Consider the following 22,724-nt stretch of genomic DNA (forward strand, 5'->3'; position numbering starts at 1 on the left):
GTCTGTTAGGAACCTCTTCAAGATTTATGACCCTGCAAGCCATCTTTGTGCAGAGGCCTACCCTGCTGAGTACTACATGTTGTTGCATTCTTGCTGCCTTTTGGTTCTACCTCATTGGTTGCCTACAGTGTGATCTGTCCACATTGGATGGTGTCCTTTTATGGAAAGAAGCTCTGTTGTCTGGATGCTGTTAAGCGGGTGAAGATGTAGCCAAATGTGTGCATCACAGTCCTCCCTGTAACCAAGGAGCAGCAACCCATTTGATTTGGACCGAGAACTGTGTGTGCCCTGACAAGACCATTACAACCAGGTGTATGGCCTATCTGGTCTCCTTATCTTTTTGAGCATTGCTTTGGACCATTGGCAGAGGTGTTGCTGAATCATCGCAGTGTCCCTGAAAGACCCTGAGAAGATGTACGTGAACATCTGACCTTACCAGTCGTTGTTGTGAACTGTTAGACTATGTATTGTGAGCACTCCTTGGTACAAGGCCAAACTGACTCACTGCAGAAGTATCCACCACTGAATCTGGATCCCATCTGCTTTACCATAGATTTGATAGAGACGCAATACTGTCTAGAATGGTTTGGGGAAGCTATTTAAGACCGCAAATGTTTGAGCTGTTCACAGGAGTAAGACACTGGAATTTAAACCGATTTGTTTTATATTGTTTTAAGACCAGTGATATCATTTGTATCTTTTGATTGCCCATAGTTTTGCTAATGTTTTTTGTGTGATATTTTATGTAAATAAAGGACTATATATATTGTAATTATAACCTACTAAACCCCTATTTATTTGAGTGTGCAGCTATTTGCTATATTGTAATCTGAGCAAGCCCATCCGACTTCAACAGAGTACAGCCTGAGTTTTCCGTTTTGCTACTAGATGCTATGGAAAGCCCCTTTTTGCATTAGATTAAGAGTTGTGAATGCTGTGGCAGTAAGGAGCTTAAGGAGGACCACGCCAAATCTCTGGGGGCTTACAGACGAACTCCATCTCACAGGATGAGCATGTGTCTTAGTGAGTGATGTGATGAAAACACAATGATTTAACAAAGCCTTGTGCGTGTTAAACTATGACTGCTACTATATAGGCTCTTTGTCACACCACAAGTGTTGCCAACTTGATCTTCTTTGTTGTAGTATTCCCATCAGAGCCGGATGTTGCTGTGCAGAGGAACTTATTGCGAGACAATGCAAAATGACTGGAACGCTGCAGGAAGATAAACAGGATAAATAATGAGCCCATATCATTCATGTCACACTGTAGTTCATGTGATCATTTTAAAAACAGGATTATTGCCTTCATCATAGTAAAAGACAAACTGCAAATGGTGGGTATGGTTCCACTCCAGCTCACCTAATAAAAACAAGAATTATCAACATCAACAATAAAAGTATATTGCACGTTTTGGGAAAGTCGATTGCATAATTCAACTCACAGGAGCAGAGAGAACGGCAAGGGGAATAGACTGTGGACTTGGGGATGGAGAGGGAGCAAGAGACCCATTATATTTATTTGCGTTTTCAAATAAAGTGGCATGTGTGTGTGTTTCAGTTTCTGTGACTGGGTAATTTGTTTGAGTGTATTTGTGAGAGTGTATATTATTGGTGGAAGGATGTATCTCTGTCACTGGCGTAACAGGGGCCCCCGCAGCCCCTGCGGTGCGGGGGCCCCACAACCACATGTCCTGGGAGGGGGCCCCACATGGACAAAAAGTAAAAAAATATTTTTAATTTTTTCTTTTTACGTTTCTTTTTGAATTCACTCTGCAGTTATAAAGAAATTATTTCTGTACCCCTACTCCATGACATGAAGACCCTAGGCTGGAGGCCTCCATGTCATGGGGTGGGGGAAGCCCTATGACTTCAAAAATAAATTGTTTATTTTTGAAGTCACTGTGCCTTCATAACGAAATTATTTCCGTTATGGTTCAGTCCTTAGCAGAAATAATGTATTTATGAAGTCAGTGTGACTTCAAAAAGAAACAATTTATTTTTGAAGTATTATGACTCCCCTCAACCCCATGACGTGTGCATGTGTGAGTGTATGGTGAAAGAGTGCACACAAATGTGTGGGTGGCTGGGTATGCGTGTGTGCGTGTAAGGTGAAAAGGTACACACTTAAATGTATGGGTGGCTGCCTGGGTGTTCCTCTATGGTGAAAGGCTGCACACTTAAATGTATAGGTAACTGTGTGACTGTATGGTGAAAGGGTGCATACAAATGTATGGGTGGCTGGCTGTGCATGTATGGTGAAAGGATGCACACTTTAATGTATGGGTGGCTGCCTGTATGGAGAAAGGGTGCACACTTAAATGTATGAGTGGGTGCCTGGGTGTGTGCCTGTATTGTGAAAGGTTGCACACTTAAATGTACGGTGGCTGCCTTGGTGTGCCTATGGTAAAAGGGTGCACACTTAAATCTATGAGTGGCTGCCTAAGTGTGCCTGTATGGTGAAAGAGTGCACACTTAAATGTATAGGTGACTGTTTGAGTGTAAGGTGAAAGGGTACACACTTAAATGTATAGGTGGTTGCCTGTGTGTGTGTATGGTGAAAGGATGCACACAAATGTATGGGTGGCTAGTTGTGCGTGTATTGTGAAATGATGCACACTTAAATGTATGGGTGGCTGCCTGGATGTGCCTGTATGGTGAAAGGGTGCATACTTAAATGTATGGGTGGGTGCCTGGGTGTGTGTGCCTGTATTGTGAAAGGTTGCACACTTAAATGTACGGTGGCTGCCTGGGTGTGCCTGTATGGTGAAAGGGTGCACACTTAAATGTATGGGTGGGTGCCTGGGTGTGCCTTTATGGTGAAAGAGTGCACACTTAAATGTATGGATGGCTGGGTGTGCGTATGTGTATATATGGTGAATGGTGTGTGTGCTTGTGTTCAGGGGTGCAAAAAACCTACATTTCAGGGGGGCTAACCCTTCAAATGTTGGGAGAGGTGGTAACTGTGGGGGGAGGAGCAAACTTATCTGTGTAACAGCGAAACCCAGGTGACGTTTAACATCGGTGTCCTTTTCTGTCCGGCAACTGCTCTTTAGGTCAGCCAGGTCAAGTCAACACAGCCCACAATTTCAGGGGGTGGAGCGGTTGCTGAAACCCAGTCAGCTCAATGGTGTTGCACCACTACTTGTGTTTAATGCCTTCATTACTTATTGGAAATCTTCACTACTCCAAGCCCTATTCTTCCTCATCCCAGTACTTGTGTATGAGGCACTATGCCTCATACACAAGTACTGGGATGAGGTAGAGGTACATGAAGGTAATGCATGACTTAACTACCTGTAATCTTCATTACTCCTAGTCCCACTCGTTCTCATCCCAGTACTTACCTAAGGGGCATGGAGCCTCATACATAACCACTGGGTCAAGGAAGAGGGATGTGGAGGTAATTATGGGCCAATGAGCTGATTTTGGAGGTTGGGTTAGGGGATGGGAGGGAGAGGGGATGTGTGGGGGGTGGGATTGTGCAGTAAATCATAATGGTTGTCCATGTCCATCCTAAGCAGGCATGATATGCAGTATTAGTGGCATTTTTGGTGCAGTCGGTCTAGTCATTCCTCAGTTTGGTATGAATTTTTTTAACTGGGCATTTCTGATAAAGCAGTCCTGCTAAGTGTAATTACCTGGCATTTAGGTTCTGCCAGTCTAGCCGTTTCTTACTGCGGCACTGTATATTTTTCTGGGCATCTGTGATAAAATTATGTCATATGATATGGTAAGTCATATATAACACACCTGTACACAAGGTTTTTAGGCACTACAAGAGAAGGGAAGGAAAATAGAGGGAGGACAAGACAAATGATCTTATGAAACCTTGTGTCATTCAGATCGTGCGAGGACGGGAAGTGCAAGGGAGAGAGGAGGGGAAAACAGGGAAGCAATGCTCTGATTAAGTCCATCCAGGGCAGTGCGGCTCTGGGTAGTGCAAGAAGAACAAGGGACTGTAGGGTTACAGTTACAGCCCTAACTGCGTGGTAGGCCCGGAGGCAGTGCAAGGGTGACTGATCAAGAAAGAGCCTGGACTCAGTGAGACTGAAGGTAACCAAGCAACCAGTTGGTACAGCAGACAGGTAGGTCAGCAGGGGAGGGAGGGAGAGATAGCAGAGGAGAAGAGGAACACTTTGAGCTGCTTCCAGAAATTCAGGTGGTCCAGTTCAAGTTTGGGAAGGGCAGGGAGGCCATTCCAGTGGGATGAACCTGCAGGGGAGAGGGATATACACCCCCCCACCCACACTCTCTGCCTGGAGAAGCATCTAACCCTTAGGGCTCGAGAAGGAAGGTATTTTGGCAGAGTGGAAGAGAGCATTGGATGTAGTGCGGATCCTAGCCCCAGAAAGCCTTGTTGTAAATGTAAAGGGTCTTGAACTTGATCTTTGCAGCCACTGGGAGCCAGTGGAGAGATTTCATGGCTGGAGAGATACGGTCCTTGGGCTAGAGGCCAAGGATAAGTCTTGCAGTCCTGTTCTGGATGAGTTGCAGAGGGCGGAGAGTAGAAGCAGGCAGATTTAGAAAGAGGCTGTTGCAGTAGTCCAGCCTAGAGAGAACCAGAGCTCTGGAGACAGTGAGCTTCTGGGGGAAAGTGAGAAAGGGAAGAGTCCCTTTGAGGAGGTGCAGCTGGTAGTGGGACTTATTGGCGACGTCTGAGATGTGAAGAGAGAAAGATAGAGTGGAGTGTAAGATGACACCAGGAATGAGCGCGAGAGGATAGTAGGCTGAGGGGAGCCTGAATAAAAGCTGAGTATCATCCACATAACACTGAAAGTTAGAGGAGAAGCTAGAGATCAGGTGGGCCAAATGACCAAGTAGAGGTTGCAAAATCAGGGTGAGAGGATAGAGCACTGGGGAACGCCACAGGTAGAGAGAGGTGGCAGAGTGAAAGGGACCAAGTTGGACCTGGGAGGGGCGGTCCAAGAGGAAGGAGGTCAGCCACTCCAGGGCCTGGTCCATGATGCCCAGGTTCTCACAGAGTCGACTGATCAGGATGGTGTGGTTGATCGTTTCGAAAGATGAGGAAAGTTCAAGGAGGATGAGGATAGAAGGAATGCTGGAATCAAGGTTAGAGATCAGATCTTCACACACAGGTGTTCAGGAGAGCAGTTTCCATGCCTCTGGCAGCTCTTAAGCCAGACATGGAGACAACCAACAGATTCAGTGTGGAGAGTAAGCTGGCAGTTGACCAGCTTTTCCAAGAGTTTGGGAGAGGGGAAAGTTCCAGTGGCAAAAGAATGATTACAAAAATCGGCCAAGGCTGGACAAAGGGTGTCAATGTGGTCTTTGATGCTCCTGAAGGAGCAGGCGAGCACCTGTTTCGACGACACTTCCATAGGTGGGACTGGTCTAGAAACCTCATCAGGTGTTAGAAAGAAAGAGGAGAAAGGAGGAGGAGAGGGAGAGATGGCCAAAGGGGGGCGGAGAGAGGAAGAGGAGATAGTGGACATGATGTCCTGAGTTTTAGCGGAGAAGCGAGAGGCCAAAGCGGTACAGATGGCCTGTTGAGGGAACAGGAGAGGTAGAGACCGCAACAGGATTGGCCAGTTCCTTGTAGATTTTAAAGAGTTTGGCTGTGTTGTTAAAGGCCACAGAGACACATGCTTGAATGTGTGCTCTCTTCTCGATGAGTCTTATTGCTTCGATTGGCATTTTGGTGCAACCAGTCTAGGTATGTCTTAATGTGGCCTGGCATGCTTTACTGTAATGTTATTATGTGTCTACACTGGTCTACATTGTGAAGCCAGTTGGACGTGTTTTCATTGTGGCATGGCATTTGTTTTAGCAAAGCATTAATGTTCATGTGCACTGTTGGTGACTTGCATGTATTGGATGGGTGTTACCCTACAAAACAATAGCAAACACTGTGGCTTTTTAGCCAATTTTTCTCAGAAATTGTGCTGTATATTGCATTAAAACACATATGTTTATCATTCTCCTAGTGCATTGTGTGGCATTCCCCTTCAGCAGTATGTTAGGGCGTATTGCGCAACCGTGGTAATCTAGGCCAGCCCAGAGTGTGGCGCGACCCATGATTTGTTGTTGAGTGGGGGGGAGGCCTCAACATGGCTCACAGGGGGGCCCCCAGATCTTGTGTTACGCCACTGATCTGTGATCATGTGTTTTTGTACCTGTATATATGAATTTGGTGTTGATTTCAATGTGTGTCTTTTGTTGGTTACATAAGAGAAGAGTGTTCTGGACAAGACAATGAAAAACGATCACAGATTTACGGGGTTATTCAGAGTAGTGTGGTAAAAGTAACATTGTCAGTATTTGGCCAATACAGTTGATTTTACCATGCACCTAATTCAGGGTTTGATCAAGTACCATCAGTGTTATCCTATAAGAATACTGGCAGTGGTATTTTAGGCGAACCTTTGCAGAAAATCCTCCCATTTTTACCTCTACATTGTAAGTGGAGGTAGAAAAAAATCCAAACTAGCCCCACATTTTTTAAATCTTTCTTTTTTACTGTACAGAACAGAAGCACAAGTGCTTCCCTTCAATAGAGTGAAAAAGGGTTTTACCAAGGGCCATATTGAAGGGGTAACACTGTGGGCATCTCTGATTGCCTCCTTTCACCACCTAAGCCATATCATTCGTAAAAGGGCCATATCATTCGTATGTGCATAACAAAAAAAATCAACAGTATTGATTCGAGCCACTACTGTACATAATCAATTCCTCCATTCAGATTAATGCGGAACATTTTTACATTACCATATTCGGAGGTGGTTTTTCTGAAATTGCACTGGAGGTATTAAAAAAATACTACATCCGCTGGTGGGAAACTTTTAGTCGGGGTGGATTTTCAGGGATACAACCAGCAGAGCTTCAGCGGTATTCAAAAATCTGCCCAACTCTGAATGTCCTCCCTAGTTTGTAGTCTTCTAATAATTAATATCTAAATAGTACATCTTTCTATGTGTGTTTCTCCAGCATGGGGTCTGGCATGGATTCACATGCTCATGAATATTCCCCGTCGTCAGGCCGGGAATCCTCGGTATAGAAAAAATCTGTATCAGTTTCGTTTCTGATCTGTCTTTCTCAGTAGTAACCAATCACTGGTCTCTGGGTCATACTGCCCCCAGCCAATGACTGCCCTCTGCCTAAGCCCTGCCCCTGGCAGCCATCCTCAGATTTTTACCGCATGTTCAAGTGTTGGGAGTCCTCGTGCTGTAGCTCTCGAGCTTTTGCTGCGTTTTCGCGCTTTTTTCAGGAGATTTTCTCATTTTTTCGGTTAAATAGAGCTTCAAGCTCCACCGTTCCTACATCCGATCAACAGGGATCCATTTCGGAGTTTCTACGCCCCTCAAGGGTGAAGATTTCATCGAGTTACGCTTTTGGAGGATTCCAGAAGTTCCAAGGCCTACCCGGACATGGCCCAGGAGAAAGGGAGCTTGACGCCCGGGAAGCTGTTCAGGACCTGCCCTGGATGCCAGCTTCAGAACGTTTTTAGGGAGGACGAGCATTCGTTATGCCTCTACTGTCTCCATGAGGACAAGACGCACAAGGAAAAGGACTGCGCGTTTTGTGGGAACATGTCGGAGCGGACCATGAAGGATCGCCACCTCCATCTTGCCAACTGGCTGGAAGGTGAGAGTCCGCCAGGCGAGAAGAAGAAAAAGAAGTCCGAGCGGTCTTCTAAGTCCTGTGAGGGTGCCCCGGCGACGAGGGCCCAACAAAAGGCTAAGCACCGCGAGTCCGCGGGCACCGGGAGCTCCGAATGGTCGGGCTCCTTGGCTGCCAGGCAGGGCGCATCCTCCCGGCGCCATCAACCACGAGCCAACGCTCTGGCTCAGGTAAGAGGAAGTCCGAGAACCCGGCGAAGCTTCTGGAGAGGCCCTGGTCGATCTGGAAGATTCCGGCAGAGGGGGAGCGAGGCTCAGACCCTCCCCCCAAGGTGAAGGCCCCAGGCGTACAGAAGATGACATTGGCCTTAATTCACCCTGCTAAGACCTCGATTGAGGATGTCGCCACGGCCCTGGCTCAGCCTGTGGAGGCTACATCAGTGGAGGCGCCCTCAGGTACCAGAGTGTCGCTGCTACCGCGGAGGGAGTCGTCTTTCAGGCCCATCGAGAAGACCCCCACGAAGTCCTCGTTGGAAAGGATGGGGGAGGGGCTGGTGGCCCTCGTGGATACGGACACGACCTCCGAAGAGGAGCTCATCCAAGTCGTGGAGGAGGCCCAGCCCATCGGGAGGGACCCCGACGAGGGCCACGACGAGGGCGACGGTGTTGCAGACGAGGCTCCTCAAGAGCCCTCGTTCCCGTCGTTTCTGGCGCCGCAGGACACCTCGGCAGCCATTTTGTCAGCCATCCAGTCCTTATGCTCGGAGATAAGGACTAGGTTGCCCCTTCCCCCGACGGAGATACCTGAGCCAGACCCGACAGGGGAACCGGAGCCAGGACCTTCGGAGAGCCCACCGCTTAAGAGGAGGACGACGCATCCTAGGCCTCCTCTCCCGCCTCTGCGGCCTTCTCTGCCTTCACCCCAGTCCACTACCCACGGGGATGATACAGGCATGGACACGACTACGACGGGTACGGATGACGACGGAGGCGTCGACGGGACGTGTCCCCCGTCGCCCCCTGCCCGGGCATCCCCGCCCGACGAGATTGGATCCTTCCATGCTATGATTTCCAGGGTATTCGAGCTCTTCCAGCTCTGCCCCGAAGAAAAGAAGAAGGATGGGTTCCTTTACCAACGGCGTGAGGCTAAAAGGAAGACGGTCCTCGCCGTACCACTTCTTGATGACATCTGGGATGAGGAGCTCGCCCTCCTCAAGAACCCTGCCATGGCTCCTGCGAAGAGGGACCGGTACGAGAAGAAGTACCGGGTCCCCAACGCTGCCCCTTGTGCCTTAGGGCGCAACCTACCCCGGATTCGGTCGTTTCGGCGGCAGCCAAGAAGAAAGCGGGGGGGGCATCGGCCTCGACTTCAACCTCCCCGCCGGACGGCGAGGGTAGGAAGCTGGATAAGATGGGACGATGAGTCATCTCATCTGCAACGACGACCATCAAGGCGGCCAACGCCCTGGCCATCGAAGCCCGCTACGACAGGGAGTTGTGGTTCAAGATCGCCCCTCTGTTGGACTTCCTTCCGGACGCCAAGAGGGCTGAGGCCCTGGAAATCTTACAGGAAGGTGAGATTGCCTCGGATCATGTCATTACGGTGGCTACGGACATCGCCGACACTGGTTTCCGTCAGTTGGACAACAGCGTTTGCCTGAGACGACGAGGATGGCTCAAGGCAACGGATTTCCGCCAGGACGTACAGACCAAGGTTTTAGACATGCCTTTCGATGGGAACAACCTTTTTGGCAAGGCGGTTGATGAGTCCCTTCAGGCGATCAAGACGGACACGGAGACAGCCCGTGCACTGGGTGTGCTCCAACAGCGACGGCCGTCCTTTCGGAGCTCCGGAGGCAGACAGGGTGCCTCCAAGCGAGCCGGCAGTAGCTCCTCTACGTACTGTCAAGCGGCAAGATCTTCATCACAGGAGGCCTACAGGGGACGCGGAAAGTCAGGTGGATCCCGCCGTCGTCGCCAAGGTGGTCAAGGAGGCAAAGCGGCCTCCAAGCAAGATTGAACCGACCGTCGGGTCGGGCTCCCGCCGAAGCACCCCGGTGGGAGGCCGGCTGACGAAGTTTGTTGGCGTGTGGGAGCCCATCTCCACCGACCATTGGGTGCTGGATGCCCTGGCCCTGGGGCACGCCCTCGAGTTCCAGAAGAGGTGCCCCCGCATTCCTCCCGTGGCCAGGAAGGAAAATCACGTCCCTCAACTGCTGTTGGAAGTAAGGGTGATGCTCAGGAAAGGTGCCATCGAGCTCGTCCCAAAGAGGCTTCGGGGCTCCGGAGTTTACTCAAGATACTTCCTCGTAAAGAAGAAGACAGGAGGATGGCGTCCCATCCTGGACGTGCGACGACTGAACAAATACATCAAGGCACAGAAGTTCCGGATGGTCACCCTCCAGCACGTGCTGGGACAGCTGGAGGAGGGCGATTTCCTGTCGTCGTTGGACTTGGAGGATGCATACTTCCACATCCCTATTCTAAAGAGACACCGAAAGTTCCTCAGGTTCGTGGTCAAAGGGCAGCACTACCAGTTCAAGGCCCTCCCGTTCGGATTAAAATCGGCGCCCAGGGTGTTCACCAAGTGCCTAGCACCGGTGGCGGCGCGGCTGCGCCTGCAGAGGATCCACGGCTACCCCTACCTGGACGACTAGCTCATACGGGCAAGGACAAGGGAGCTCCCTGTGGAACACACTGCGAAGACCGTCCAGCTGCTCACGGACCTGGGGTTCTCCATCAACTTTCCAAAATCCCACCTGGTCCCGTCGCAAGTCGCCCTGTTTCTGGGAGCTCAGCTCGACACAGTGGCGCGGCGGGCCTCACCGTCGGAGGAAAGGATAAGGACCATCCTAGGAAAGGTGCAACGTCTGTGGCCAGAGTGAGGTCTATCAAGTCCCTCCTCGTAATGATGTCCTCCTGCATTTATCTGGTGCGCCACTGCAGACTTCGGATGCGGCCCTTGCAAGAATTCCTCGACGCCCACTGGATCCAGACAACGGGCAGCTTCGGTGACAGGATCCCGCTCGACGAAGCGTTCCGTCAGGCGATACGATGGTGGGGTGTCCGCTCTCATCTGACGGCGGGAACAGGTTTCCTAGCCCCGGCCCACCAGGTGACGGTGATGACGGATGCCTCCCTGGAAGGTTGGGGAGCGCACCCCGGAGGTCTCCACACGAGAGGCCTTTGGCTCCCGGAGGAGAAGACTCTCCACATCAACTTCTTGGAGCTCCGTGCAGTGTTCTGGGCCCTCAGGTCCTTCCTTCCGTCTGTCAAGGGCAAGGTGGAGAGGATCTTCACCGACAACACCACCACAATGTTTTACATTCGGAAGCAGGGCGGAACCAGATCCCCTGCCCTATCCAAGGAAGCCCAGGATCTGTGGCATTGGGCTGTCTCCCAAGGGATGTTTCTGGTACCTTTTCATCTGGCAGGGATAAAAAACAACATCGCCGACTCACTCAGCAGAGAGCTGCGCTCGTGCCAGAAGTGGGAACTGCGCCAGGATCAAGTGGACCGACTCTTCCGACGATGGGGCGAACCCCAGATCGATCTCTTTGCGACGGCGGCGAACTCCAAGTGCCGGAGGTTCGCCAGCAGGTTTCCCCAACCGAGGAGCATGGGCGATGCTTTCTCGTTCCCCTGGGACGGCCTGTTCCTTTATGCATTCCCACCGTTGCCGTTGCTACTCCGGCTCGTCAACCAGCTCAAGAGGTCCCGGTGCAGGATGATCCTCGTCGCACCGGCGTGGCCGAGGCAGATCTGGTTCCCGGACCTTCTGGACTTGTCAGCGTCCACACCAGTGAAGCTGCCGACGGACGCGGATCTTCTCTCCAGAGAAGGAGGCGCCATTCTTCATCACGAACCAGAGTTGCTGAACCTGCAGGCCTGGCTCCTGCAGCACTAGAGTTTGGAGGATACGACATCCCGGCCGACTGCAGAGAGGTTCTCGCGAAGGCCAGGGCATCCTCAACTCTCAAATGCTACGGACACAAATGGAAGAGGTTCTCTGTCTGGTGCCGTGCACAGAAGATTAACCCTCTGCGGATTACGGCCCCTCAAGTATTGCCGTACCTATTGTCCTTGGCCAAGGCTGACCTATCTCACGCTTCCATCAAGGTACATCTGGCTGCCGTCTCACGTTACACCAGAACTACAGGACGGGCGTCCTTGTGGTCTCATCGACTGGTGAAGGAATTTATGAAAGGACTGTTCCGATCATTCCCGCCGGTGAAGGCCTCTGCCCCGGCGTGGGAGCTCAACGTGGTGCTGACTAGGCTCATGGGGGCCCCATTCGAGCCTATGCATTCAGTGCCGTTGAAGTTTCTGTCGTGGAAGACAGCTTTCCTCGTGGCCATCACCTCTGCACGACGAGTGGGAGAGATTCAGGCCCTGTCCTGCAAGCCTCCATACTTGACTTTTCACGACACAAGGGTGGTGCTGAGGACGCACCCCTCCTTCATGCCCAAGGTGCCGTCGGACTTCCACCTCAACAAGCCCTTGGTGTTGCCAGTTTTCTTCCCGTCGCCTTCGTCGCCGGCTGAGAGGACTCTGCACTCGCTGGATGTAGCTAGAGCGCTGAAGTTCTACGTGGACCGCACAAAGAGTTTTCGGAAGACATCACAGCTGTTTGTGAACCGCACGAAGAGTTTTCGGAAGACATCACAGCTGTTTGTGAACTTTGGACCTGTGAATCAAGGGAAGGCTGTAGAGGGGAATGTAGATGCACACACCTAACGTATTCAAAATCTTTAAGAAGTGAGTGTAGATAATTTTAAGTAATCTTTTAAGGTGCGGGGGAGGAAACGTGACCCTGGCACAGGATCACAAATACCTATCCGTACTGAGAAAAAAAGAGGATCCAAAGGTAGGAGCCCTCCCGTCCCCTGCACACTATTGGTATCCCGTATAATAACAGTTAAGAGTAAATCTAAAATAAAGCATAGATATATGGTGATGTAAAATATTTAATCATATAATTTCAAGACAAACAAATGCTTCAAATTTTAGAGTTCAATGGTTAAAGACCATTTTAATTGAAGAAATATACATCAATAAATCTTGTGATGCTGAGACCAAAACCAAATATCAAATGATATACAATATACAAATTGTTTGGGACCTTGTGGACCCAGTGCGTATGTAATCACAACTCAAGTAAAAAATGGCTGACGCGTTTCGGGATCCTGTCCCTTCTTCTAGAGCCAAGTGAATTGTAAACTGTAAGAAAAAAGAAGAAAGCGCATTTCAGGTTTTTTGACTAGTAAATACTCCTAAACAAAAGCGCTCACCAAGCATGTAAAAAGGCAAAGGCAAAACCCTTAATTGTGGAATGATCCATTAAAATTCCTATATTTTTAAAGAACCAAAATATCGATCATATGTATTAAACCAGTTACATATTCTTCCAAAGGCACCAATCCTTCAAGGGGGAGTTGGCAATGTGACCAATAAATAATCCTCACAGTTGATTTGTCTGAATTATAGCCGAGATGAGGTGAACCAACATATTAATTATCTACATGAAAACATCACAGAAGATACCCAGATGTTGTTACAGGACACGGATTAGAAAGCACAGGTAGAGACTAACATACCTTTAAATAGTGTTCTTGAAAAGAAAAAGTGACAGCCTCAAGGGCGTGATGTGCGGGTGTCGGTCCTCAAAATTCAGGACGAGTGAACAACTTCTCTGTTAGGGCGGCAATCTAAATGTTTAAAGAACAATCATATGATATAATAATAACGTCTGAACTAACTAAAACAGAATGTCACTTACAAACTCCAATGAATAGGTGTATGTTCTGAGACATATTCAAAAATGCTAATAGATAGCCTGAGAAAGCAAGCTAATGGAGCTCAGAGAGTAAATGTAAAGGCATACCTCTCACTACATAGGCAGTCAAGTCCAAGATAGTTAAATGCTCTTAAAAATGCTGCAGGCTAAAGATGGTGCCCAGTGGTAGTTAAGTCCTCAGGATGCAATGAGTTTCTCAAGCGTTCTAAAGAACGAATCCAACAACAAAATAAATTGTCTAGTTATCTATTGTCCAAATGCCCTAATGAATATAGTAGTATTATAAATGCAAGTGACCTATGGATAAGTGCTACATTGAAGGTTCTAATGCTTACCCACAGCTTGGATACAAGTAGACCAAAATGTTAGTAATCCGGGATTCACGGTGTACGCCGCTCGAAGGCTGCGTCTGAAAATCATGCTCGCGTTTTGAAACTTCTTGAAATACACAGGTTAAAGTCTCCGGTCGCGAGTAGAAAACTGCGGGCGGCGCGTGCCTCTCAAGGGTTAAAGTGGGCTATGCTGTCGCTAGGGAAGCCGACCCAGACTGCAGACTGGTATCTAGGGGGCTGCTTGCAACAATCACGCTCGAATGGGCAACATAGATGACGGACTATGTGCTCTAGTCTAAGAACAAACAGGTTATCCAGGAATCGATGTGGTGCATGGGCGCCATCATAGAATGGAGTTTAATGACACTACTGCTTATGTACCTAATGTACTAAAATGTAGCCAACATATAATCAAGGGAAGGCTCTCTCGAAAACTTCCATTTCCAGATTGCTCTCCGGCTGCATCATGCACTGTCACCGGTTGGCAAACCGACCGTTGCCAGGCCGTCCGAGGGCCCATTCGACCAGAGCGATCGCTGCTACTACGGCGTTCCTGTCTGGTGTGCCTCTGCTCGACATCTGCAGGGCTGCTACGTGGAGGTCGACGCACACCTTCACGAGATTCTACTGCTGACCGGGATTCCAGGGAGGAGTCCAGAGTCGGCCAGGCAGTGCTCCACAACCTGTTCGCCTAAGGTGAGCCTGATGAGGCGGTAAGAGTTGCTTAATGTTGAGTTGTTGTATTGCTTGATATTGAGCCTTTTGCCACCTCCCGTGGTTGTGCATGTGTATACTGCTATGTATTCTTATATTCATGAGCATGTGAATCCATGCCAGACCCCATGCTGGAGAAGGAACAAGTTACTTACCTGTAACTGTTGTTCTCCAGCATTGGTCTGGCATGGATTCGCATGTGAACCCTCCCGCCTACCCCTCTGCGGCTCTTCACTTGGTCATACTGCCACTTCACGTGCTACCAAATCTGAGGATGGCTGCCAGGGGCGGGGCTTAGGGAGAGGGCAGTCATTGGCTGGGGGCAGTATGACCCAGAGACCAGTGATTGGTTACTACTGAGAAAGACAGATCAGAAACGAAACTGATACTGATTTTTTCTATATCGAGGATTCCCAGCCTGACGACGGGGAATATTCATGAGCATGTGAATCCATGCCAGACCCATGCTGGAGAACAACAGTTACAGGTAAGTAACTTGTTCCTTTTCAACTGTGTCCAAAAGCTATCTCTATAACCACTATACAAGTAGCAGCCGAGGGTGCTATTAAACATTTTGTAATGATCCCACTAGTGATCAAGAAATTCACCAGAACATAGGGGAAGAATTCATACAGAATCAAACTGAGGATAAACTCTAATACAATATGGGCCTTTACTTCCTTGGCAAGTAGAAGTCATGGTAAGCTGCTGTGGATGGTGTATGAGTGAGCAGCAGTGGTGCCAGAATCTGTTGTTTAGATGCACACATTGCCACATGACGGTATGAACATGCCCTTGAAGCTTAGACTCCTCTCACTCACTGTGGAGGCCTGCATGTGGGGGCCACCCACGCACATCTACAATATTACTGAAATCAAGCCGAATGTCCCATGTGTGCAGAATCTGAGCAAGCCTTGTAGCACTCAGTTCCTTTGTGGCAGGCTAGATTTCGACTTTTTCAATTCTTTGTTCTTACATTTTGGAGCTCTGGCCCATGGGGTAACAGCCCAGTCAGTCTGGGGGGCAATTTCCCATTTGCCCCCCTGCCAGTCTGCCCCTGAGGAGGAACCATACTTGATAAGTGTTGGTCTACAAGAGACAGTCTGTCCAAGTTAATACACAGTGGGCCTCATTACACGGTAGGAGGTAACCATGGCGCTATTAGCGCCATGGCTACCCCCTTACCGCATTCCGGCTCCATGTTCCCGGAATAGGGACTTACCAGGTCATTCCGACCTTTGCGGGACCGGTAAATCCCCATTCCGGGAACCATTCCCATTTGAGCCCCCATAGGGCTCAGTGGGAATGGGGATGGAGTTAATAACGGTACCGCAAATTGCGGTACCGTTATTGGCTCTGAAGTCCCTTAACGGGACCCGTCCTTACACCTGGTAAAACCAGGCGTTAAGGAAGGGACCCGCTAAGGGACCTCGTAGCAGGGCGGTAAGGGATTACCGCCACCGGTGCCCTTACCAGTGCCGGTAATCCCTTACCGCCTACCGTGTAATGAGGCCCAGTGTATCTAAATCAAACTTGTATATTTCTGGAGGCTACATTAAATAACAATGTATAATTTAAACGTTGATGCCAATATTTTAACAATATATTCTTCTTGGCGCTATTTCTATTAAAGGAGCAGCTCCTTTCTGAATGTGCAGTAATTGTTGAAAAAGCTATGCAGGTCTCTCTATAATCGAGAGTTTCAACCGCGTTTTCGTTGGGGTGATTCTGCTATTTACGCTTTTAAAGGGAGCCGTAATCCGCCGTTCTTCCACAGACAGCTGCACTGGTGTCCTGGCTACTGTTTGGGGATGGAGTACAGGCACCTGCTCCGGATAACATATTAGGCGGGTTTGATCTTGCCCCGCTCCTTTTAGCAGACAGTTGCCGGGGGGCATGAAAATGTGGTGTGCAGCCTGCAACCTTCCCTGGCCCCTCCTTTTGCACGAAGAAGCAGGCTCTGAAATCATGCATTCCTACATCCAAACTTCCTGTTATGCCCCATCTCACTAAAACCTAAGAAGGAGTGTTGTGGGGGTGTGTGGGTTGCATCAGACAGAGCCTGTCCAGGCACGGCGCTCTTTCTTGGCAGAACTGTGATTATTAAAAGTGTGATCTAATGGGCAATCAGTTTCAAATCGTGGGCTGTCTGGATGGTAGCATGAAAGTTATTCAGCTTCTCGACGTCTACAGAAAAGGTATCTTTTCAAACATGTACATGCGTAAAAGGAATACACCTGCAGTTATGCGTTCATAAATGGGATGACACCCCTCCCTGCCGCCTTCACCTTGCTTGTTTTACAAATATGTTTTTTGTCGTTCATTGCATTAGAGACATGCATTAGCCCCACGTTCATCGCCTTAGTCCTCCTCTGTAGGGGGTGTATCCTTTGCAAAACAGGCACCCCAGACTTATATTTGCCCTATTAAAACTGTTGAATTATTTGTTTAAAAAAATGTTTAGCTCTTCTTCTCACGCCCTCCTATCATCATATTTGGCCCCCCTCATTAGGGACAAGCGCCTCAAGGTCGCTTCCGCACCCGAGCCTTCTTGGTAGGTATATGATTAATCTTTTGCTGTCTCTTTCAGAACATCATGCAGTGTTTCACCATAGCCGCCTTGAGAAGAGGTGGTAAAACAACTTTTAAGATGATATTGATTTTCCCTTTGTTCAAATAATGTAATTGTACAAAACCCGATGGGCCCCAGGCTGATTCACTATTTGTATCTTATTTTAAACTGTATTTGATATGTTCTTGGACTGGTTGCCGAAAAATAAATATAACATTGGTCTAACAGTCCCACCTTCAGAAGAGGTGGTGGTATAGCAACGAAGAAGAGGCCATGCGCATTAATCAGCCGGTACAGGCTCCTCCCCATGAGCCCAATTAAAGAGAAAGTAGCACAGGCTCATGTTACACATCACCTATCGTGTGCTGGCACTCATCAGGACCTGTAGTGCGAGCTGCTGAGATGGGAAGGCCTCTTCTCTCCAGGTTTGGGGGGCAAGGAGGGCTTCATAGGTTGGCCTCTGAATGGACTGCCCAGGTTTTAGACACCCATGTCAGTGGTAGAGGAAGGATGGGAAGGATATATAATAGAGATCATCAGCACGCCTCTAGTGTCTTCCTTCTTTGCCTAACACCTGTCTCCCCTCTAATAGGACGGTGCAGTCCTTTTAAGGATAACTCGGCAACAGTGTTCAATGTCCAGTGTCTGCAACCTTTGGATGGAAGTCAAAATCTGACACATCTGGATAGCTGGGAATTGCAGACCACTGTTCTATGTGAACAAACAAGGCACATTAAGGTCCTTCACCTTACAAGAGGTTGCCTCAAAATGATGTAAATGGATTAAAAATCACCTTCACTCAATCGGCACTTCTGCCATCCTGGAGGTGGAAAACGTCCTGGTACACAACCTGAGCAGGATTTTCCCTTCCTTCCTAGAATGTATTCAGGAGGATTTGCACCTGATTCGGCATGCCTATTATAGATGTGTTTTAATTGAACCACAATGCACTCTTATCCAAGTATTGTTGAAGGGCCTTACTCTGTCTTTCGAATGGCCTCCTCTATTTCTGTTCCCCTTTTCACCACTTCCCCCTTCTACTGAGATCCAGAGGGTAAAGGCAAGAATTATTTTGATAACCCTCTTGCTCAAGAATGAAGGTGTGGTTTCCCATCTTGCTCCACATGTTGTGTGTCCCAGAATTGATGCTCCCTGTTCCTGCTTCTCTAACTGGACCTACATCTACACATGCTGCTCATGCTCCACTTGACTTGATGGAGTCTGAACACAGGGGTCTGCTAGAGAGAGGGATTTCAGGTGGGTAGCCGTAGCCTTGCAAGCTCCAGATGGTCTTCCACCATGACATCATATTCCAGACATTAGAATTTGTTTTCCAGATAGTGTCCCAGACATGACTTGATCTGCCTTCCTGCACAGAGACCACTTGGTCATCATTCCTAGGGCCCGATAGGTGCATTGTGAGGGCTTTCCTTTGATTCCTGTCCGATTTTGGCTAGCATATGTATGCCTATTGGAGGAATTTGTGAGCATATTACAATCGTTTTGTGGGCTAGTTGTTGATTTTTAGAGGTATTTATTTGTTGTTTCCCTTTGACTCCCAACCCGTTTTCTGTGCTGGTCTGCCTGTAGAGTTGACTGGCTTGGTGCTGTAGTCCTTTGTTTCTGGCTTTTTCTTTTTTTACTTTCCCCACCCAGTCCTTTAGCAATTGGCTGAGGCAGTCAAGTGACCCTTTGTGCACTAGCCCTGTCCTAGGTGGCATCCTGACCGGCTTCCTCTTCCCGTAGCTGCCCGCCCCAAGCCCTGATTGGCCAGAGTAACCCTTTTTGAGAACAACGCCCAGGGCAGCCCCTTGCCCTGGCAGCCACAGGCTAAGGGCTCCAAGGCAAAGGGCAGCTGCTGAAGCAGCAGCGCCAGTCCATGTTTGCCCGTGTTCACCTGGGTGGGGAATACAGCAATTACTGTATTACGGAAAGCCCTACCGCCTCTCACAGCTTCATAACATAGCTTACCAAAGTTTCTAGATAGTAATTAATAGTCCTATCACTGCTGAACTCCAACCGTTAAGTAACCATTTAATTAACTCTTGAGTGTCCAACCTTCCCAAATCTAGGTATTTCTACTTTACTGTTGTGCCCCCCATTTCAGGTGTTTCTCCCTCTATCCAGGTATCCCGAATCTAGGTATTTCTGCATTTACTGTTCTGCCTCCATTTTGGGCATTTCTCCCTCTGTGCAGGTATCCCAAATCTGGGTGTTATTAAATTTACTGTTGTGCCCCTATTTAGTATTTTCTTCCTCTGTCCACGTATCCCAAATCTAGGTATTTCCACATTTACTCTTGTGCCCCCATTTTGGACATTCTCCCTCTATCCATGTATCCCAAATCTGGGTGTTTTACATTTACTGTTGTGCCCCCATTTTTGGCATTTCTCTCTCTATCCAGGTATCCCAAATCTGGGTGTTATTACATTTACTGTTGTGCCCCCATTTTAAGTATTTCTCCCTCTATCCAGGTATCCCAAATCTAGGTGTTTCTACATTTACTGTTGTGCCCCCATTTTAGGCAACTCTTGCTCTATCCAGATGTCTGAAATTGAGGTTTTTCTGTATTTCCTATGACTCTACATTTACTGTTGTGCCCCCAATTCGACATGTCTCCCTCCATCCAGGTCTCTCAAATCTAGTGTTTCTATATTTCCTGTTGTGCCCCTAGTTTAGGCGCCCCTCCCTCTATCCAGGTATCCCAAATCTAGGTGTTTCTACATTTACTGTTGTGCCCCCATTTTAGACGTTTCTCCCTCTACCAAGCTGTGTTGGAGTGGCAGGGACTCTATAGCAGTCACCCCAATTAGACACTCTGCCCCTTCAAAAACGACCTGCCGCAAGAACGGAAGACTCCGAAATAGGGCAAAGTTGACTGTCTTTATTATCTAACAAAATGACAGGGCTCACACTAGAAAACATAAATTCTCCAGAGCTCTTGTCTTCTGATCGTGTGTCACCCGGTTTTATCTAGCAGTGAGGTCATAAAATCAAGTCCCATCCCAAAATCCTATCGGGCGTTCAGATTGGTCAGTTTAGGCGAACTATATACACATTCTATAAGGGTTAGTTCTACTACTGGGTATCCATATCTGGTGGCTCCTCCTGGGACCACCTCTACATCCTACAAAATACAAAGTTGCAGGACCATAGGGAGACTATTGGCTCCTGCAACATATTAAGTCTTCACGTCAAAGGTGACTCTGGATTGGGCAGAATGCATCCCCCCCGTACGCTTACCAGGCTGAGTGTACCTTCTCAAGGCAATGCGAATGAACATGGAACTGCTGTGTGTTCCCTAATTTTGCCATCTCTGAACACCTAAGACTAGAGTGCATTCAGTTGTTGTTTCATGAGCAACACTTGTATCTTTCCACCTCTGTTTCGATGGGAACAGCTTCTCTCCGTCTACCTTGATTGAATGGGCATTGTCTTGCTCTGCTAGGTCACATGTGCTGAGACCACAAAATTAAGCTCTCCTGCTTGTAATTATGAGGGTTTTAGCCTGGATTTCTTGCAGGTGGCTTATCGTCTTAGTACCCGGGAACGTTCCATCTCTCCTCGTCCTTGGCTGGGGTGCATCATCTCTGCCTACCTCTGGCTGCAGCAATCTTGTCAGCCCTTCCATGTGTTCGAAGTCTGTCTCCCCCTTTCCACTAACCTCAGTGTGCCTATAGCTTCTGTATTAGTCCCTATGGCTTTCCATGTTAGTGGCAATCAAGCATGTGTAAGCTAGGTATATATATACTTGGCGTCTTGCAGTTCAGCTTTGGCAAAGGATATAGATATGTATATAGATATGTATGGGTGTCCGTCATCTACCTGCATGAGCTATAAGCATGTGTTTTGTGTCTATATGCAATAAACTAATGCATGTTTGTGTAACTTTATGAATGGATGGCTATATACTTCATGTCTAAGTGCAGCTATGTTGTGATGTCAGTGATTTCTCAATTTGTGGTCAATCAACTTGTTCGATTGCTGACATCTACATCTTCTCCATATCATCGATTGGGTATGGTTTGAATGGCTGTCTGAGAGAGTAGCATTTCTCATATCTGCGATACATTGATGATGGTGATGAAGGGCCTAAGAGTGAGGTGCATCTATTGTTTCTCTGTCTACAGCCCAAGAGTCGTGTGGGGGTCATGAGGGGCATGCTTGGACCTCAGTCCTAAATCCCCTCTCTGGTCGACACGTGGACCATATTACCTACACAACTCTCTCTGTTCACATGCAGCTTTGGGAGCCAAACCTTTGTTATCCTCCCAAGATGTCCATGGTACTTTGCATAGTTGTCCAAACTCCATGTCAGGCAACTGCAGCCTCCACCAGGGGCTGCACCAAACCCATTTCCCCCAATAGTCAAGGGTGTAGAATGCAACTCGAACATTATTCCTGCCGGGAACAGAGGAGACTGTGCCAGTTGTGATCTCCGTGTATTTTGTGTATGTCTCTTCATCTTTGGTTTCTATGTCTACCAGAACTTTCATCCCTATGGTCTTTTCAAGGGTCTTTTTGCATTGCATCATGACTACTCTGATGACACAAAAGGCAAATAACTGTTACGCTCACCTTAGCTCTGCGGGAGCACCTCGAACCTCCGTGCTGTGCTACTGGGTACTATCAACTGTCTCTTCAGGGATGACTGGGTCTAGGGTTGGAATCAAGAGTGCAGGCCAAGCATAAGTATCTTGGGAACTGTCAAATATGAGTGGTAAACATCCACAACCCCCGCCCACTCATTGTGATCCTCCCACCTATGAATGCTCTCACCTTGTGTAGGTAGAAGGTAGGCTCTCCGTCCTGCTCTTATTCCTCAGCAGGGGCGCAATTGTTCAGTATCATCAGTTACGTCACTGATGTAAGCTCCAAGCCCAGGCCTGCTGTGGCATTGGAGAGATGCTTGCTGCGCTGTTTGGCACATTAAGGCAATGATGGTAGTCTCTGTGACGGTCCGTGTGTACCCTTTCTTGCTTTGTGCCTCTTCCTCTCACTTTTGCTTTCCTTGGTAAAGTCCTTGCAGTCTCTGCCTTCTATTGTCAATCTTTGTTGCTTGCTTCTTTTGCTGTATGTTATGTTGCACTTTTTCTTGTGCTGGTATCTTCCTTGTATTTAATTCAGTCTACACACGCTTTTCACTTGTTTTGCCTGGCATACGCCTTCTTTGTACTTGTGGCTGAATGCTGAATTTGTGTCTTTTGCTCTCCTGTCTCTTGCAGGTTCGGTACTCAAGCGGAGCTGACATGGGTCGGATCGTGATGGAGGAGCCCTGCGTTCGTCGCAGGAGCCGAAGGCTGAAATAACAGTGAGCACCCGGATGATAGAGGAGCCTGGAGTTCTTCGCAGAGCCGAAGGCTGAAATAACAGTGAGCCCCCGGATGATGGAGGAGCCTGGAGTTCTTCGCGGAGCCGAAGGCTGAAATAACAGTGAGCCGCCGGATGATGGAGGAGCCTGGAGTTCTTCGCAGAGCCGAAGGCTGAAATAACAGTGAGCAGCTGGATGATGGAGGAGCCTGGAGTTCTTCGCGGGAGCCGAAGACTGGAGAAGGTGAGCCACGGAACTACACTGCTGATGTGAGCATGTCGCAGAATCGAGAAGTTGAAGGAGCTTACCAATAAACTTGCTGCCTCGCGGGAGGAGATTGCACATAGCCTGGGACACTGTGGCTGCCACAGAAATACAGTAGAATCCTCCGGAGCACGGTGAGCGTACCGCTGCCTTGG

General features: G+C 48.6%; 1 protein-coding gene and 1 long non-coding RNA gene across 5 annotated transcripts in view; one reads left to right on the top strand and one right to left on the bottom strand.

The window, feature by feature from the left end:
• METAP1D (methionyl aminopeptidase type 1D, mitochondrial) overlaps positions 1-22,724 on the top strand; it is a 1,748,106-nt gene that overhangs the window by 1,582,342 nt on the left and 143,040 nt on the right. The gene's annotated exons all lie outside the window — the stretch shown is intronic.
• LOC138488862 (uncharacterized) overlaps positions 12,123-22,724 on the bottom strand; it is a 198,230-nt gene continuing 187,628 nt past the window's right edge. The window contains exons 2-3 of the long non-coding RNA XR_011274723.1: positions 13,177-13,287; positions 12,123-12,799 (exon numbers count right to left, since the gene is read on the bottom strand). This is a non-coding gene — a long non-coding RNA (uncharacterized lncRNA). The remainder of the gene's footprint in view (positions 12,800-13,176; positions 13,288-22,724) is intronic.

This window comes from Ambystoma mexicanum, chromosome 9 (genome assembly GCF_040938575.1).
Source record: "Ambystoma mexicanum isolate Mex_15411 chromosome 9, UKY_AmexF1_1, whole genome shotgun sequence".
NCBI classification, from domain to species: Eukaryota; Metazoa; Chordata; class Amphibia; order Caudata; family Ambystomatidae; genus Ambystoma; species Ambystoma mexicanum.